We start from the raw sequence: 7,217 nt of genomic DNA, 5'->3' as shown, positions 1-7,217 counted from the left end.
TCAGAAATCCAACCAAAATACATTAATGTCTCATTTTCCCTAGATCACCTCCAATTTTTGTCATTTGCCCCTTTTGTCCTATTAGTTAATCTAACAGTTATAAGATAGTAATTGAGAATGGCTTTAATTTGCATTTCTCCCAATAGTGAGTTACTTTTTTTAATGTGGCTAAAGATAGCTTTGATAACCTCACTGAAAACTGTTCATATCTTTTGATCATTTATCAATTGGGGAATGGCTCTTATTTTTATAAATTTGACTTTCTCTATATGTTTGAGAAATGAAGCCTTTATCAGAGAAGCTTCAATTTTTTTTAGTTTCAATTCCAATTTGCCTCTATCCTATCCCTCCCTTTCTCCTTTATATTATTTTCCTTCTTTCATCCAGTCCCTCCTCAGTAGTGTTTTGCTTATGACTACCTACACCCCAATCTATCCTCTCTTCCATCACCCCATCCCTTTCTTTTATTATCTTTCCCTCCTACTTTCCTGTAGGGAAGATAGATTTCTATACCTAATTGAATGCTTATGTTATTCCCTCTTTGAGTCAATTCTGATGAGTGTAAAGTTCAATCACTCCCCCTCCACTCTTCTTCCATTCCATTGTAAAAACTTATTCTTGCTTCTTTTATGTGAGATAATTTACTCCATTCTACCTCCTCCTTTCCCTTTCTATAGCAGCTCTTAAATTTTTTAAAGATATTCCCTTCATATTCAACTCACACCTGTACCTTCTATATAAACTCCTTCTAACTGCTCCAATAATGAGAAAGTTCATATGCGTTAGCAATTTCATCTTTTCATGTAGGAATGTAAACAGTTCTATATTATCAAATCCTTGATTTCCCTTTCCTATTTATCTTTATATGTTTTATTTGAGTCTTGTATTTGAATATCAAAATTTCTGCTCAGCTCTGGTCTTTTCATCAGAAAAGTTTGAAGGTTCCCTATTTCACTGAATTTCCATCATTTTCTCTGAAAGAGCATGCTCATTTTTCCTGGGTAGTTGATTCTTGGTTATAATCTAAGCAGTTTTGGCTTCTGGAATATATTTCAAGATGTATAGTTCTTTAACGTAGAAGATGCTAAAACTTGTTATATTCTGATTGTGGCTCCATATACTTGATTTCTTTTCTTTATGGCTGCTTACAATATTTTCTCTTTGATCTGGGAGCTCTGAAGTTGGCTATAATAGTTCTTGGAATTTTCATTTTAGGATCTTTTTCAGGAAATGATCAGTGGATTTTTTGCATTTCTATTTTACTCTCTGGTTCTAGACTATCAGGGCAGCTTTCCTTTCTTTTTTCCTTTCCTTTTTTAAAGCTGGTGTCTAAGCTCTTTTTTTGAACATGCCTTTCAGAAGGCAAAAGTCCAATGATTTTTAAATTATCTCTCCTGTGTCTACTTTTCAACTAAGTTATTTTCACATTGTCTTCTAATTTTTCATTCTTTTGGTTTTGTTTTATTGTTTCTTGATTTCTCATAGTTATTAGCTTCCATTTGCTCAATTCTAATTTTTAAGGAATTATTTTCTTTAGTAAATTTTTATACCTCCTTTTCCATTTGGCCAGTCTACTTTTAAAGTTATTTTTTTCCTGGGTGGCTAGGTGGTACAGTGGATAGAGCACTGGCCCTGGAGTCAGGAGTACCTGATTTCAAATCTAGCCTTAGACACTTAATAATTACCTAGCTGTGTGGCCTTGGGCAAGCCTCTTAACCCCCTTTGCCTTGGGAAAAAAAAAAGACTTAACTGGAAAGAATGAAGGGAAAGAAAGAAGCAATGTGAGAAAGAGAAAGTTTTTTTTTCCTTCAGTGAATTTTTTGTGTCTCTTTTTTCCAATTGCTATTTAAATTAAAAAATTAAATTTAAAAATCACTTCTACTTTTTTATTCATTCTTCTCTTCACTGTCTTTTTGGACCTCTTTTACCATTTGACCTAGACTAATTTTTGAGGTGATATTTTCTTCAGTTTTTTGTGTGTCTCCTTTACCAAGCTGCTGACCTGTTTTTCAAGGTTTTCTTGTATCACTCTCATTTATCTTCCCAATTTTTCCTTTAAGTCTCTTACTTGATTTTTCAAAATTCTTTTTGAGCTCTTCCATGACCTGAAACTAATTCATATTATTAAGTGGCTTTGGATGTAGGAGCTTTGAGTGTCTTCTGATGTGTTCTTTGTGCTTCCTTATCACTGTAGTAACTTTCCAAGTTCTGATTTTTTTTCATTGTTTGCTCATTTTCCCAGACTATGACAATTTCAACTCTTTGTTAAAGTAGAACTCTGCTTCCAGGGTGGAGGGTGCACTGTCTTAAGCTTCTATGATTTTGCGCAGTTATTTTCAAGATACTTCTAGGGATCTAGCAAGTTCAGGTCTTTCAAGATGTTAAGATATAAGGAAAAGCATTTGCTACTCTCTTGACCTGTGGTCTTGTCTGTGAGTATCCACAAACATTCTGTTTTTGAACTGGAACCGTGAGGAAATCCTTGCTCCCCTGCAGCAACAAACTTTGGTATGTTAGTGGTTCCTTCATCCAGGTCTGTGACTCAGATCTGAGTAGGGGGAAAAAGCAATAGTGTCCTACCAGAGCAAAGAGACCCCCTCTTATTTTTCTCCTGATCAGTTCTTTGACCTCTTATTATCTGTGAGCTGAGAAATCTGGAAGCACCAGTTTCTGCTACTGATTCAATTTCCCCAGGACCTGCTCTTGGTTTTCCTGGGGTTCACTTTGTGCTGCCCTGCCTGCAGTGGATAGTGTTTCTTTCTCTCCTTGGTACAACAGACCATTCCTGCTGACCTTCTAAATTGTCTTTGGCATTTTGGGGTTGAGAAGCCTGGAAATCAACACTGCTATCACTGATTCAGTTGCCCTCTACTTGTTCCTGGTTTCCTTTGTGCTTCCTTGTCACTGTAGTAACTTTCTATGTTCAGATTTTTTTTTCCATTGTTTGCTCATTTTCCCAGTCTATGACAATTTTAACTCTGTTAAAGTGGAACTATGCTTCCAGGGTGGAGGGTGTACTGTCTTAAGCTTCTATGATTTTGTGCAATTATTTTCAATAACTGTCTGTGTTGCATGGCCTGCTGTTTCACTGCCCTCCTCTCAAGCTGGTTCAACAGGCCTTTCCTATCGACCTTCTAAATAGTTTTGATTTTGAAATTTGTTTCACTTTTTTTTGTGGATTCTGCCACTCTAGAATTTGTTTAGAATTATTTTTAAATTTATTTTTAATTTTTGCAAGGCAATGGGGTTAAGTGACTTGCCCAAAGTCATACAGTTAGGCAAGTATTAAGTGTCTGAGGTCAAATTTGAACTCAGGTCCTCTGGACTCCAGGGCCAGTGCTCTATCTACTGTGTCACCTAGCTGCCCCTAAAATTATTATTTAAAGGTATTTAGAGGGGTTTTGGGGAGAGGTTAGGTGAGCCCTTGCTTTACCCTGCCATCCTGAATCTGCCTCTTTGCACATATTTTTTGATCAATAAGATTTTGAATATTTTAGAGAGATAGCATTATATAAAGGATAGAAAGCTGAATTAAAAGCCAGAAATATCTAGGTTTAAAGCTTGTCTTTTATATATATATCTATATGATTCTGGGTAAGTCACAACCTAGGAAATTCTCTAAAACTGTAAGTTGTAGAGAAAATAGAGAATTCCCTCACCTGGAAATTCCCTAGCCTAATGAAATAGCAATTTTTATCCCTGTTTTTATTAAAAATTGCATAATACTTGAAGTGGTAAATCCTCTGCACAAAATTCTATTAAAGAAATCAAATGGAGAAATAGCAATCTATTTCTTCTGAGTCATGATTCTAGATGTTTGATGCTACCATGTGACAAGAAGTCCCCATTGTATACTTCATTTGGTCTGGAAACTAAGAACTTTTCTTTTTTTAATAGCAAATAGAAATGTATTTAGTTGCATAATAGTTTTAATTTCTGGAATAAATATTATCAATTGCCAGGGAATAAAATGGAGGTCTAACTTCCATACTACTTATTACATCAACAACAGAGTAACTACCAGATCTCTGTTAACCCTGTTTAAAGGAAATGAGTATTCACTTTATTAATTTCTGACTGAATTTATATTTCACTTTAGATAAAAACATTAGATTTTTTTTAAGTTTGACATATTTTCACTCAGCAGGTAATCATAACTTAATTTTGTGGGAATGAGGGGTCAGTTAATTAACAACAAATTAACATTAAACCCTGTTGAGTGTGAGACATTGTACTAAACACTAATGACCAAAGACACATGGCATTCTTTATCCTCAGGTAATTTAAGCTCTGGATGGGGAGACAAAAAAGAAACTTTAAATAAAAAGGTAACACTAAGAAGAAACAAATGTTGATGATATATCTGGCTATGTAATTTATAAGATGCTAGGTTACAATTTACTTTGCTACTTTGGATAGACTGGTAATCAATCATATCTCATTGGATGCTACCTTTAATGGTGTAGTATGATAGAGAGCCTGATTGTATTGGAGGTTCTTAACCGTTTGGGGGCCATGGTTCCCTTTAGCAGTCTAGTAAAACTTATGGACCCCTTCTCAGAATAATGTTTTAAATGTACAAAATAAAATATACACGATTACAAAGGGATTCAATTATGTTGAAATGTAGTTAGCAAAATATTTTGAAAGAGGAAAAAACTTTACATATAATAGGTTAAGAACCTTTGCTATAAATTTCTTAAAATTGTGTCTATACAATGGAGGACAATTATTCCTTACTTTTGATTCATGAGTGACCAAGGTTTTTTCCCCAGGAAATTTTTTTAGATAATATCTTTCATATCACTTTTCCTGCCCAATTCTTTGTGAGTAATATGTTAAAGCCTATTATACCCACCATATAATTTTCCATTGCTCTGGGATGACCTAGACATTTAATACTTTGAAGACTATTCTGCAACTTGCAGAATCATTCAGAATGATACTGAAATTAAGAAAATAAGATTGATTTTGGGTCTATTAGTGAGTGTATCATCTATATCTGTATATAGATATAGACATGTATATATATAAACATACACACATACATATAAACACACATACATACATGCATACACATACAAACACACATGTGCATGTATATGTACGAGTACACATAAGCACAAATATATGCATGTATATGTATATATACATATATGCATAAATATATGAAATGGAAATGGAAAACCACCCCAATATCATTTCTTTTTTTTGCCATCTCTAATATTTTATTTTCTCCTCAAGGATACAATATCTCTCCCAACACATTCAATTTCGATCAATGTATAGCTGGAAACAAACAAAACAAAGAAATGTTAGCTGCTGTCATTGTTATGGTTAGTAAATATCTAGCAAGGGAAGCAATGATTCCAAAGAGCCTCCTGGATTTCATCAAGAATAGGTGATATCCCTCAATTGACAAATGGTCAAAGGACACACAAAGGCAATTCACAGATGAGGAAATCAAAGCAATCCATAGCCACATGAAAAACTGCTCCAAGCCACCAATCACTAGAGAAATGCAAATCAAAGCATCTCCGAGGTACCATCTCATACCACCCAGACCAGCCAACATGACCAGAAAGGACAATGATCAATGTTGGAAGGGATGTGGGAAATCTGGAACACCAACACATTGTTGGTGGAGCTGTGAACTCATCCAACCCCTCTGGAGAGCAATATGGAATTATGTCCAAAGGACAATAAAAATAAAACCTTTTGATCCAGCAATACCACCATCAGGTCCACATCCTGAAGAGATCACGAAAAAGGTCAAAACACCACTTGTACAAAAATATTCATAGCAGCTCTGTTTGTGGTGGCAAAGAACTGGAAACTGAGTGAATGTCCATCAATTGATGAATGGCCAAACAAATTATGTATGTATGTGATGGAACAGGAGGGCTGGAAATTCAGAGAAGCCTGGAAGGATTTGCATGAAATGATGTTGAGTGAGATGAGCAGAACTAGAAGAAAATTTTACACCCCAACAGCAACATGGGGTTGATGATCAACCTTAATGGACCCGCTTATTTCAGCAGTGCCAACAATCAGGGACAAATTTAGGTATCTGTGATGGAGAATACCATCTATATCCAAAGAAAGAATTGTGGAGTTTAAACAAAAAGACCAAAGACTATTACATTTAATTTTTTTAATAAATGGTATCTTATTATATAATTTTGCTATCTCTTATATTTTATTTTTTCCTTAAGGATATGATTTCTCTGTCAACACATTCAATTTTGGTCAATTGTATAGCATAGAAACAATGTAAAGACTATCAGACTGCCTTCTGTATGGGGTGGGGGAGGGAAGCCAGATGGGGGGAAAATTGTAAAATTCAAAAAACAATAAAAAAAAGGTAATATCAGTTACAGATCAGTTCCTTAACTGATAAGCCTATTAAATTAGTAGTGAAGGAAATGTTGTGGATACAGTTTTCCTAGATTTTAGCAGTTGTTTTCTTTTAAATGAAATATACTGTTCTTATGGAAAAGACAGAAAAGAGTAAACTGGATACTAATAAAGTAATATGCATTCAACAGTGGTTGGAGGTCTGAACTCAAAGAAAGGATGGTTGTTAATTTGTCACTGTCAATGTGGCAGGTCTCTATTGCAGTGCATCAGGGATCTGTGCAGTTTAATGCTTTACTCAATGATGAAGAGGAAGGCAATGGAAAGCAGACTCATCAAGTTTGAAGATGGCACAAAACTGCCCAGGTGGCCTGCTCCTCTCTCCATTCTATGCCTTGAAGGTCTGGGATCCATGGCACTGTCTCTTGTTCCAGCTTGGAAATCGTATCAGGTTTGGAGATAAGAATACCAAGCGAGGTAATATTCATGTACTTCTCCAGCATCACATCCCAGTAGAGGGTCCTCTGAACAGGGTGTAATCTATCCCACTCCTCCTCAGTGAAATACACTGCCACATCCTCAAATGTCACTGACTCCTGAGTCCTGAACGTCAGGAATGCAGCTGCCATCACCTTTCCCTCTGGGTCCTCTTGGGCACCTTGGACTGGGTGGGAAATTAAACTGAAACTTCCAAACACTTGCTTCTCATGTCCAATACCATAAGGGATATCTGGTTCAACTTGATCTCTTTGAGTTGTCTGAAACAATGCTTTGAGAGGTCTCTTCTTCCTATAATGACTATTAACTGAAGGATCCCCTACTCACCTCCAAAAGCTAAGATTTACTCAAAGCTGAAAAGC

Source organism: Macrotis lagotis, chromosome 1 (assembly GCF_037893015.1).
Source record: "Macrotis lagotis isolate mMagLag1 chromosome 1, bilby.v1.9.chrom.fasta, whole genome shotgun sequence".
NCBI lineage: Eukaryota > Metazoa > Chordata > Mammalia > Peramelemorphia > Peramelidae > Macrotis > Macrotis lagotis.
Note: the sequence above shows the minus strand (reverse complement) of the source record.